A 12,635-nucleotide genomic window follows, 5' to 3' on the forward strand; every position below is an offset into this window, starting at 1 on the left:
TCTTTCCTGAGTGTGGATATGCTTCTCTCATCAGGGTGCTCAGCTTGGCTGGCCCACTGGCCTGGGTTTCTGCTCTCAGTGACAGGAAGCCCTTGGGCAGTGAACAGCCTGCACAGCTGTATGTGGGGCTTTGTATCACATGTAGCCATCATGCAATCAGCTGGGAAACCTGCAAGCATATCAGCTCCCAGTAATGAGTTTACCCTCCCATTTGGTTTTCAGATAATTTCTTCATCTAAATAGGTGTTTTCTGGGTGCAAATTAGTTTTTTTTATATTTTTTTATTATTTTATTTTATTTTATTTTTTATTTTTTAAATTTTTTTCTGGGAGCAAATTTGAAGAACAACAAAAGTCCTTGGCAGGTAGTAAATAATTCTGGAGAAGGTGATATTTGAACACACCTCCCCCGGTCTCTGGTACAGCCTGCACTGGCTGTGTTTTGCTGTCTTCATGCTTGGCTGTTTTTCTTTTTCTGTAAACATACCATGTACAGATCTTATTTATCTTTATTGTATTCACCTACTCGGTTTCCTGAGTTACCAGGATCTGCTGCTTTTTTACTGTTTGGCAATATGGGTTTTATTTCTCAATCCTAATTGCTCCCTTGGTTTACCAGTGTTTTCATAGTGGTTTTGAAAATTTTACTCGAAACCCTTAGAAATGTAATTAAAGATACAAACTGCTGTGCGGTAGCTAGAGGCTCTGGCCTGAAGGCTGTGTAATGGTTGCTGGCTGTCTCAGCAAGCTCTGCTCTGTGGGTCCCTCTCCAGGTTTACAGAGGGTCCTTCAGTCCCTGGGAGCTCTAATAATAGAGGCAGATCTGCACCTGCTGTCCCAAGAATAATGACCAAATTCCAGCCAAAAGGCATTGGAGGTTTTGCAGAATGAAGGGACACGAGCCTTAAAGCACTGAATTAAACAAACTAAAACTCTGTCTAAAATTTATGTCATCTGGACTCCTCCGGTTAATTGAATTATGCCTTTAATGCTATTTTATCGTTTGAATTGAATTTACCTTTATCCTCGTATTCGACACTTAAAACAGCACAAAAATATCAGAATTAATTTATCCAGATACTGTCGAGAACTGTGAATTGGCCTTTATCTCTTGAAAGCTGGGCTTCACAACCTTGGTACTTTGGATACTTGGGGCTAGATCATTTTTGTGGAGGGGGTTTTCCTGTGCATTATAGGGTGTTGAGTGACAGTCCTGGCCTCTACTCACAAGATGCCTGGAGTATCTGCCCCCTTCCTCAGCTGTGACGACAAACAGTGGTCCCCAGAGGTTGCTAAATGTCCCCCGGGGGGCCAACATGCCCCCAGTTGAGAAGCAGTGGGTTTACACTTTTCTCATACAGCTTGAATGTCACTGTCTAGACTGAGTTCCTTCAATCCATCAGTTTTTAAATTTGACCTGTATTTCATACTAGACTATGGAAACATCCTCATCATTTTGGTTTTCCCAGTTGGTAGATTGCACACAATAAGAATCTGTGCTGAAGAGAAATGACTGGTCTTGATGTGCCTTTATGGCTGGCTGTCTTTTTGTGGTATGCAATGATAATGTGCATGGAAGCCTAAAATCTCTGTTTCCTCTGACCATGTAAATAAGCCCCATATTGTTCTCTCCTGTATACATGCACAGCTTGCTCAGCAGGTCCACAGAGTGTGGAAGGCCCCTTGATGGTCAACCCAGTGGCTTCATCTGTGGGTCATAGATGTCTCCGGCATGTTGAATCTTTGCAGATTCAGCACTGTGTTTTACATCTGGGTAATTGTGAATATTTAAAAGGGAATGCATACAAATAGCATGTAAATGTCCTATGAAGTCTCCTCCAGTATAGCATTTTTATTAGCTCTCTTATATGAAGAATATTGGCTTTTTACGGAACTGTAGACACTTCCCTGCACAGGTCATGAGCAGGAACACATTTCCGATCATTATGCACTTAGGGGCCTGTAATAAGCACGTGGTCTTCTGCGCTCCGAGCTTGGACTGATAGGACAGCAAGACGCACTAGGAGGGCACGTGACTTAACGTCAGGAGAGCAGTACTGTGGCACGTGTTGATGCAGTCTCCGTCAAGTTGTTTCCCTGTCTGGAGCCCAGTGCTTTTTCTGTTAAATAGAGATATAGTACTAGATAGACCACCTCTGAGGACTCTTCTAGCTTAAGTGAAAATGTATGATTTTAATTAAAGTGATAATGAGCTTGGAGTTTTCAAATTAAATTGAGTCAGAAAGGTGTCTTTTTCTAAGAGGAAGGATAGTGGTAGGAGCTTAAATGTTATATTTATTCCATCAGTGAAACTTTCAACCGATGGATGTAATTAATGTTGCCATGGAGAATTTGTGGACTGAGAATCACAGCTGCCTTTGTGTCTTCTTCATTTACAGCCTTAGAAGCGAACTTCACTGGAAAATATGTGTGCATGTGTCTGGAAGCTGAGGGTGAGGGTGGCCGTATTTTCCCCTCTCTGCAAATTCGGAGACCTGGGTGCTAGTTTTAGCTGTGCTATGTGATTTTGGGCAAGCCACTCCATGTCTCAGGGCTCAGCTGTCACCCTAATGTGAGGAATTGGGCTTTGGTCTTGTGCAGAAAAGGTGTGCACATAGCACATGTGCCTGTTTGTCCTTAGAAAAGCCTGCTTGCAAGGTTTGTCTTTGGGTGGCATGTTGGGCACCTGGCAAATAAACACTTTTCTACACTGATTTTAAACTTTCTCTCAGCGGTAAGAGTGGCTCACTGAGCCTGAACGTTCTGTGCAAGCAGTGTAGTTTATGCTGAACACCTGTGTGCCTTCTGGGACTCTGGAATTTTGGTATGTGCTAGACAGAAGGTTCTTACGTGGTGAGCCCCTGAGAAAATCCCTGGGTGCTGACTCTAACAAGCTTTCCTGGTAGACGACACTTTGCACGTGTTGTCACAACTTGGTGGGGGAATTAAACACACCCTTCCTGAATTCTCTGGGAGAGGCCTCTTGGAATCTTCTGCCTTGTCTTCTCTGCATTTTACTTCATGCACTTTTTCCCTCCCCTGATTTGGCTTTGTATCCTTTTGCTGTAATAAATCTCAGCCATGGGTAGAATTACATGTTGAATCCTGTGAGCCCTTCTGGTGGATCACCAAACCTGGGGTCTTGAGGACCTCTGGTAAAAATATTCTAAAACTCTCTAAAAATCTATAAAGTAGAATTCTTGGGATTTTTTTTTTTCCTGAATAAAAATTACTTCCGTATCTTAGGCTTTATTCCCCCTCTTACCTTGGTAGTGAGACAAGGTCATGGTAGAGAGTGAGCTGGCAGAAATCCCCCTGTTCTGTGGTCAAGCCATAGCTTGGTTGGCCATTAGAAGTGTGCTTTCGACTGTAAGAAAATAAATACAAGTGAGAAAAGGTCAGTGCAAAGTGAGACGGTAACCAGGCAATATCATTTTAGCCATTATCCTATTAGTTCTATATTTTACCCATTGTGTGTCCTTCTATGTTGTTGAATTGAATATAATTGGAGTCTTAAGACTGAGGCTATTTATAATTTGAGGGGAGCTTATTGTTTGAAGAAATCCTCCTGTGAATTGATTCCTAATTTATCTTTGAAGTGAAGCCAAATTGAGTGGGGGAGGAGTGTGAGCCTTAGCATTGAGTGATCTGATTGAAAGAGGCGTACGTATGTTGTAGCAGTCAAGAGTGTTCCAGACACAGACAATAGAAAGCCCTCTTATTAGTTTAAGCAAAATAAAGGAGAACATATTACAGAATGCATTTGGCTGGATCCATGGCCTCAAGTGATATTGTCAGAATTCTGTTTGTTTCCTTCTTTCCTGCCTCCTTCCTTTTCTGTCCTCTCACCTTTCTTCTGTGTCAGCTCTTCATTCTCAGGCCAGCTCTCCAATATGTGGTGGCCTTGCATTGTCCCTGAAGGCAAGGTACCCCTCCTGGGAAGGAAAGGAGTCCAAAAAAGAAAAGAGGATTTCTTTTACCAAAAGAAAAAAGAAAGCAGAATGAGCAAAAACAGCTATCTAGTGTATATGTCTGTGTGGATCCCAGGAAAAGTTTCCATGGTATCCACAAAGTTGAGTGTTGTGGGTCCCATTGATTGGTGGTAGCTGATGGACATCTTTGAGGACCATCTCTGAGTATGGAACCAGAATATGGCCTTACTTTGCTGATGGGCAGTAACTGTATCAGAGGCTTGATCTGGGCTAGGGACTGGGGATGCGATTGTGGTTAGAGCACTAGTCCTACCTACAAAGGATGGTATGCAGTGTGAAGACCATCCCCCTTATTGATATGGATAGGAAGTCTTCATTTATATAAGTGTTTTTCAAGTGTTCTTTTTAAATGAATCCATGCAGTTAAATTAAAAAAAATTTTTTTTAACGTTTATTTATTTTTGAGACAGAGAGAGACAGAGCATGAATGGGGGAGGGTCAGAGAGAGGGAGACACAGAATCTGAAACAGGCTCTAGGCTCTGAGCTGTCAGCACAGAGCCCGACGCGGGGCTCGAACTCTCGGACCGTGAGATCATGACCTGAGCCGAAGTTGGCCGCTTAACCGACTGAGCCACCCAGGCGCCCCAACCATGCAGTTAAATTTTGACAGATCCCCCTTTTTAAAAATTTAAATTTAAGTTAGTTAACATATAGTGTAGTTTTGGTTTCAGGAGTAGAATTTAGTGATTCATCACTTACATGTAATACCCCGCGCTCATCCCAACAAGTGCCTTCCTTAATGCACGTCACCCATTTAGCCCATCCCTCCCCACCTCTCCTCCAGCAACCCTCAGTTTGTTCTCTGTGTTTAAGAGTCCCTTATGGTTTGCCTCCCTCTCTGTTTTTATCTTATTTTTCCTTCCTTTCCCCTATGTTCATCTGTTGTGTTTCTCAAATTCCACATATGATTGAAATCATAAGATATTTTTCTTTCTCTGACTGCCTTATTTCATTTAGCATAATACCCTCCAGTTCCATCCACCTTGTTGGAAATGGCAGGATTTCATTCTTTTTGATTGCCAGTATTCCACTGTATATGACACACCATCTTTATCCATTCATCAGTTGATGGACATTTGGGCTCTTTCCATACTTTGGCTATTGTTGATAGCACTGCTATAAACGTTGGGTCCATGTGCTCCTTCAAATCAGCATTTTTGTATCCTTTGGATAAATACCTAGTAGTGCAATTGCTGGGTCATAAGGTAGCTCTATTCTTAATTCTTTGAAGAATGTCCATACTGTGCCATCCATACAGCCTAAGCGGCTGCACCAGTTTGCATTGCCACCAACAGTGTAAGAGGGTTCCCCTTGCTCTACATCCTAACCAACATCTATTGTTTCCTGTGTGGTTAATTTTAGCCATTGTGACAGGTGCTAGGTGATATCTCATCATGGTTTTGATTTGTATTTCCCTGATGATGAGTGATGTTGAGCATCTTTTTTCATGTGTCTGTTAGCCATCTGGAGGTCTTCTTTGGAAAAGTGTTATTTATGGAGAGACCTCTAATTTTTAACAGAGGTGAGAAGGAAGTTGCTCTGATTGAAATGAGGGTGTGTGTGTGTGTGTGTGTGTGTGTGTGTGTGTGTGTGTCAGAGAGAGAGAGAGAGAGAGAGAGAGAGAGAGAGAGAGAGAGAAGAAATCACTGTGTGATCCCTCAGGGCTTAAACCTATAGTGTTCTGAGAAATTATTTTGAAGAACTCTGTGTTGGATGGGCCAACCATGCCAGAGAGTATTGAAATGTTTACTTCACTGTCCTGATGCCTAGTTATGAATTATTTGTCAGCACTGAGTAGAAATAAAGTTGATCCTATCCAGGGAAGAATTATTGTCATAGGATCAAGAAAAATCTTGATTTCTTACTCTTATGTTCTTTTGGGGGCATCAGCACTGATTCATCTTTGATTTATAGCTCAGTCTCACTGGGAGATTGTCCCCATTCATGTAAAATGCCAAAAACACAGCTTTCCATCTATAACATCCTATCAGAGCTCAGTTCAGGTTATTTGTATCAGGGTAACTAGCTGCTCTATGGGTCTTTGGCTTAGTGACATCGTGGTGTCTCTGTAAATCACTTTAGAGGGCTGTATCTTCCATGTTTCTTCATGTGACTCATCCCTAGCCTTCTCTTGTGAAGTTGTATTGATTGTATGATGGATCTGATGATGTCTTTATTTGCTGTTGTATATTCTTCTCCCTTCAGAATGCTCACATGGCACCTGTTATGGCTAATGCATTTGTTGACTTAGAACCTAGCCTTAAAATTTCTTTGCTTTTGTTCTTGTTTCTATCATTTTGTAGGCCATAACAACTCATGCTCAAGGTTAATGAAAGCTGGTGATACTTTATTGGAATGTAACAGACCTTGGTTATCCCAAAATACATCAGTTAACACAAGCTTTCCTATTTGTTGAGTAAATTACCGTATTCTATAACAAATCTTATTTGGGTCTAGTTTTATTATTTTAAGTGATGAGAATGCTAAGGTTTTGCAATTAACTACTTCAGGTATGACAGCAGTGTTTAAAAAAGAGAACCTAGAAGTTTTCAGGCCCTAACAAATGAGGCAGTGTAGTTGAGTACCTGACCCACAAAACCAGTGCAAGATAAGTTTCCTGACCTTTGTGTCTACCCAGTGAATGTCCAGGACAGTTGTGTCTTCGAGAATATTCACATTTGTTCCTCCTCCTCTTGATTCTCCATTAGTGTCATACTCAGCTGGAAAGAAAACAGTTTGCTGCAAATGGAGAAAGGTGCTATTTGGGGGGCTTTGATTTTGGGAGATCTCTTATTTTATTTTGTGGGTGTTGACAAATAGTAGATATATTTGATCTCTCACTGGAGAGCAGGCCCAGGTAGTCTAAAATGCCAGTCACTGCTCAAATCTCTATCTGCACAAGTCCTTTTTTGGCTAAATCCAGTTTAAGTCCAAGACAGCAAGCAACCACATAATAACTCATCCACAGCGGCCATGTCACAAGGCATTAGGCTTCTTTCTTTGGTTGTGGCACATGAACCTCTATCTCCACTTTGGGAATACATGAAGGCACATGCACAGAGTAAGAAAACCAAAGCACACAAAAGGATATGCAGTGGAATGAAGGCGTTCTTCCCACCTCCACTGCCAGTCACTCCTGAGGCGATCACCATCCACAGGCTGTTACATAACTTCTCTGACATTTTTTTTTTTAATTTTTTTTTTTTCAACGTTTATTTATTTTTGGGACAGAGAGAGACAGAGCATGAACGGGGGAGGGGCAGAGAGAGAGGGAGACACAGAATCGGAAACAGGCTCCAGGCTCTGAGCCATCAGCCCAGAGCCCGACGCGGGGCTCGAACTCACGGACCGCAAGATCGTGACCTGGCTGAAGTCGGACGCTTAACCTACTGCGCCACCCAGGCGCCCCAACTTCTCTGACATTTTATCTGCATACGTGTGTTCTTAATTATGTGTATACACACACACACACACACACTTTAATAATCACTCTATTAATTGACTTCCTTTCATCACTCATTACATTCTGCATCATTACAAATCTTTTGAAAAGCTTATGGTATCATTACATAGTATGAATGTACAATGACTTATTAAATTACTCTCTTATGAATGGCTATGTGGTTAATGATTTGCCGTTATGCGTTTGTAATAAACACTTTTGTGTGTATTCTTTCTGCACCTGTGCCAGTACAAGTACAGAATACATTTCTCAAAGTAGAACTGCTGGGTTCGCTGGATTTGTGTTATAAATTTTGCTAAACATTTCCAAGTGTCCCTCCAAAGAGGTTTTCCCATTGGCACCGCAGGAGGGAATTTGTATCCCCATACCCTCACCAACACTTGGCACTTAAAAAAGTTCTTTTATTCTTGCCATTCTGACAGATGAAATAAAACTGATGTTTTCTTTTATCCAATTTTGCCATCTTAAGTTTATTGGCTGTTTAAAGTCTTTTTGTGAAATTGCTAGCTCTTATCCTTTAGGCTCTTGGGGTATTTTTATTTTATTTTATTTTATTTTATTTTATTTTATTTTATTTTATTTTATTTATTTTATTTTATTTTATTTTATTTTATTTTATTCTATTCTATTCTATTCTATTCTATTCTATTCTAATTTAATTTAATTTTTTGAAAAAAAGAGAGAGTGTGTGTACATGAACGGGAGAAGGGCAAAGAGAGAATGTTAAGTAGGTTCTATGTTGGGCACGGAGCCCAACATGGGGATCCAACTCAGAACTGTGAGATCATGACCTGAGCTGAAATCAAGAGTTGGCCACTCAACTAACTGAGCCACCCAGCACCCCCTCTTGCTTTTTTTAAATGCTGATTTGTAAGTGTTCCTTTCTTAAGAACTAAAGTATAATACACGTACAGAAGAATGCACAGATCAAAATGAGAGTTTGATGAATTTTCACAAAATGAATGTACCTGTGTAATGACCACTCACACTTACTCATCTTTTTACTTGAGAAGACCTTCTTCTGTCCCCTACCACTCACTACTCCCTATGCCAGAGGTAATCACATCTTGAATTCTACCACCATACGTTGCTTTGCCTGTTTTTTGAATGTTATACAAACAGAACCATAAATAGATCATCTGCTCAGTGAATGCTTTATTTTCCTTCCTTTCCCCTTGTCATTATTTGTCGGGATTCATACATGTAATTACAAGTAGCTGTATTTCATTTATTGTCACAATTGTCTACTATTCCATAGGATGAATATACCACCAGTTTATCCATTCTACGGTTGAACATTTGGATTGTTTCCAGTTTTGACAATTAGGAAATGTGCTGTGTGAACTATGCTGCTGTGAATGGTTTTGTAAGTGTCTTTTCATATCCATATATATATATTTCTTTTGGGTATATATCTAGGAGTGGAATGGCTGCATCGTAGAGTGTGATAATTTTTTATAGATACTGGCAGCCAGTTTTCTAAAGCATTCATACCAATTTACATTTCCACCAGCAGTTTTTAAGAGTTCCAGTTGGAACACATCCTTGCTAGCATTTGAAATGGTCAGCCATTTTTCTTCTGTAGGGGTATCTCTTTGTGATTTTAATTTTCTTTTCCCTGGTTGCTAACGAAGTTGAGTATATTTTCATGTGTTTATTTTTTTCATAAGAAGCCTGTTAAATCTTTTGCCCATTTTCCTTTTGGTTTGTTTTTCTTTTATTGATTTGTAAGGCTTCTTTACAATGGATACAGTCCATTGTTAGTTACTAGTATGTAAATATCTTCTTCCACTCTTTGGCTTGCTGTTTTGCTCTTTTAATGGGATCTTATAATGTAGTTTAATTTACTGATCTTTCCCTTTATGATTAATGTGTTTATGTCCTGTTTAAGAAATCTTGTCCTTCCCCCAAAGTTATGAAAATGTTCTCCTGTGTTATGAAATACATGTCTCAAATAGATATCTACTGTATTATTTTGTACTTATCATATATACCCACAGAACGTCTCCAGTTGTTTTTTGTGTATGGTGAGGTAGAGTCAATGTCTCAGTACCATTTGTTGAAAAGACCTTTCTTATCCCCAGTATACTTCAGCAGTGCCTTTGTTATAAATCAAGTGACCACATATATGTGGGTCTTATTTTGTTCTGTGGTCTTTTGGTTTATCCTTTTGCCAATACTGCTCTGTCTCAATTAGCAGAAGATTTTGAAATAAATCTTGATATCTGGTCGTGACTGTCTTCCAGGTTTTTTGGTTGTTGAGTATTATCTTAGCTATTCTTGACTCTTCAAGTTCCACTTAAACTTGAGAATCATCTTATTCTCTCACAAAAAACGTGCTAGGAGTTTGGTTGCTAATATCGAATTTTGTAGTCTATGAACATTGTATATCCCTCCATATATTTAGTCTTCCTTAACTTCTGTCTGTAATGTTTTATTATTTTTCTAGGCAGAGGTATTACACCATTTTCATTAGTTTCTCTCTAGATATTTGACTTTTTCTGTTCATTTTTTTTCTTTTCTTTTTTTTTTAAACGTTTATTTATTTTTGAGACAGAGAGAGACAGAGCATGAGCAGGGGAGGGGCAGAGAGAGAGGGAGACACATAATCGGAATCAGGCCCCAGGCTCTGAGCCATCAGCCCAGAGCCCGACGCGGGGCTTGAACTCACGGACAGCGAGATCGTGACCTGAGCGGAAGTCGGACGCTCAACCGACTGAGCCACCCAGGTGCCCCTGACTTTTTCTGTTCAAAATAGTATCTTTTTAGACTTGCATTTTCTCACTGTTGGTGACTAATATAGAAATAACTGGTTCTTGTGTGTTGATTTAGTGCCTGGTGGTTTTATGTATGCTGAATGCACATCTTAATCCTCTTTGCTTCTCTGATTCTGTCTGCCAGTTTGCCAGTACCTCACTGTTCAAAAACTGGGGCTTTATGGAGAGGTGGGCATGAAAGGAGCAGCATGCAGTTTTAATTTGAGTATCTTTTCCCAGGGTGCTTTACCTCTAATCTTGATAATCTACCTTGACAAGCATCTTGCTTCCTTGTGAGCAAGAGAAGACTGCGTGGTCTGCTGTGCAACCTCTGCTCTTCTCTTTGAAAATGCCATTGGTTTTCCAGCTGCTTGATACTTACACCAGTGGCTGTCTGAGCCCTTACTCCTTTAGTTTCACTTCCCTTTCTCTCTAGTGTGTGGATTATGGGGAAAAGGTTAAGGAGTGGCTCTGGATCAGGAGCCCCATCTAGTTACAACCAAACTTGTTATGCCTGTAAGTGGTAATTGTTTGGGCTATAGATAAGCTATAGCATCAAATTGTGGAAAACTCTGAGCTCTGCCTAAGATTAGATTCAGGTATATTATCAGCTCTCAACATCTTCCTCAGTATAATGTAAATTTTAATGTATTTGTAGATTTTCTTTGTAATTCGGGCTTCAAGGTTGACCATTGGCTAGTTTCTTTGATCATTATATTTTTTCTCTAGCATTCCATGCTTTGGTGGGTTTTGTAGAGGAGAGCGGTAGGAAGGGAGGAGACAGAAGGTCTTTATTCTATCAGGTTTGACTTTTTTTCTCCAAGTGATAATGCTGATGATCTTCTAATGGCTTTGATTTAGTGCCATTGAGTAAATATTTATTCAGCACCATTTCATTAAGCCAAATTTTTGAAGTCTTATTTAGTGTACTCCTTTTCCCCATAATATGTTCTCTTTTTTTTTTTTTAATTTCTTTAGTAACTCTTTAAACCAAAGGGGTCCATTGTGTGGTTTTATGTGTCAGATGAAGGGCCGTCTTAGTGATCCTACAAGGATGACCTTAAGTGACAACATCTATGCTATTGCTAGCTCTCATTGCCCAGGACATTAGCTTTTGGTTCTGGTATGAATTAATCATTGCATGTTAAATAAAAACCAGACATTACTATTAGGTTTAGGGATTACTCAAGCATTTTTTTTTTTTAGTAAGAAATTACTATTTTTAAAAAATGCTAATTTGTTTTGAGGGGGAGAGAGAAAGACAGACAGTGTGAGCGAACGCATGTGCATGAGTGGTGGGGAGAGGCAGAGAGGGGAGAGAGAATCCCAAGCAAGTTCTGTGCTGTCAGTGTGCAGCCGGACATGGGGCTTGATCTCACAGACTTTGAGATCATGACCTGAGCTGAAGTCAAGAGTCAGATGCTTAAGTGATTGAGCCACCTAGGTACCCTGCTCAGTAAACAATTATTGAGCACCAACTAGGTACTAGTGCTTTCACAGGCCCTGGGTATAGAGAGTTGAATACTATATAACCCCTGACTTAGGTTTTCATAAGCTGGTTGGGGAAGACAAGGATCATTTCTGTGTGGTACAAGATGAGGGCAGTAGAAGTGGGAGCCTTGGGTGGCAGAGGAGGAGTCCTGGGCCAAGTTAGATTCATTCTTCTACATGTTGGTGTCCAGTTTTCCAAGCACCATTTGCTAAAGAGACTGTCTTTTTTTCCACTGGATACTGTTTCCTGCTTTGTCAAAGATTAGTTGGCCATACATTTGTGGGTCCAATTTGGGTTCTTTATTCTATTCCATTGGTCTATGTGTCTGTTTTTGTGCCAGTACCATACACTCTTGATGATTACGGCTTTGTGGTAGAGGCTTAAGTCTGGGATTGTGATGCCTCCTGTTTTGGTTTTCTTCTTCAGTATTATTTTGGCTATTTGGGGTCTTTTGTGTTTCCACACAAATTTTAGGATTGTGTGTTCTAGCTTTGAGAAGAATGCTAGTGCAATTTTGATTGGCAATGCATTGAATGTGTAGATTGCTTTGGGTACTATTGACATTTTAACAATATTTGTGCTTCTAATCCATGAGCAAGGGATACAGGAGTGCTGATGCATAGGGACACATGTACACCTAAGTTTATAGCAGCACTTTCAGCAATAGTCAAATTATGGAAAGAGCCTAAATGTCCATCAACTGATGAATGGATAAAGAAGATGTGGTTTATATATACAATGGAATACTACTTGGCAATGAGAAAGAATAAAATCGTGCTATTCGCAGCAATGTGGATGGAACTGGAGGGTGTCATGCTAAGTGAAATAAGTCAGTCAGAGAAAGACAGATGGCATGCTTTTTCAGTCATATGTGGATCTTGAGAAACTTAACAGAAGACCATGGGGGAAGGGAGGGGGAAAAATAGTTACAA

General features: G+C 40.2%; 1 protein-coding gene across 1 annotated transcript in view; it reads left to right on the forward strand.

Moving 5' to 3' along the window:
• The window catches only part of TMEM163 (transmembrane protein 163), a 240,212-nt gene that overhangs the window by 116,617 nt on the left and 110,960 nt on the right, over positions 1-12,635 (forward strand). The window lies entirely within an intron of this gene.

This window comes from Lynx rufus, unplaced genomic scaffold (assembly GCF_022079265.1).
Source record: "Lynx rufus isolate CCGP_SWC_20201006 ecotype Redwood Valley unplaced genomic scaffold, mLynRuf1.p SCAF_2, whole genome shotgun sequence".
NCBI lineage: Eukaryota > Metazoa > Chordata > Mammalia > Carnivora > Felidae > Lynx > Lynx rufus.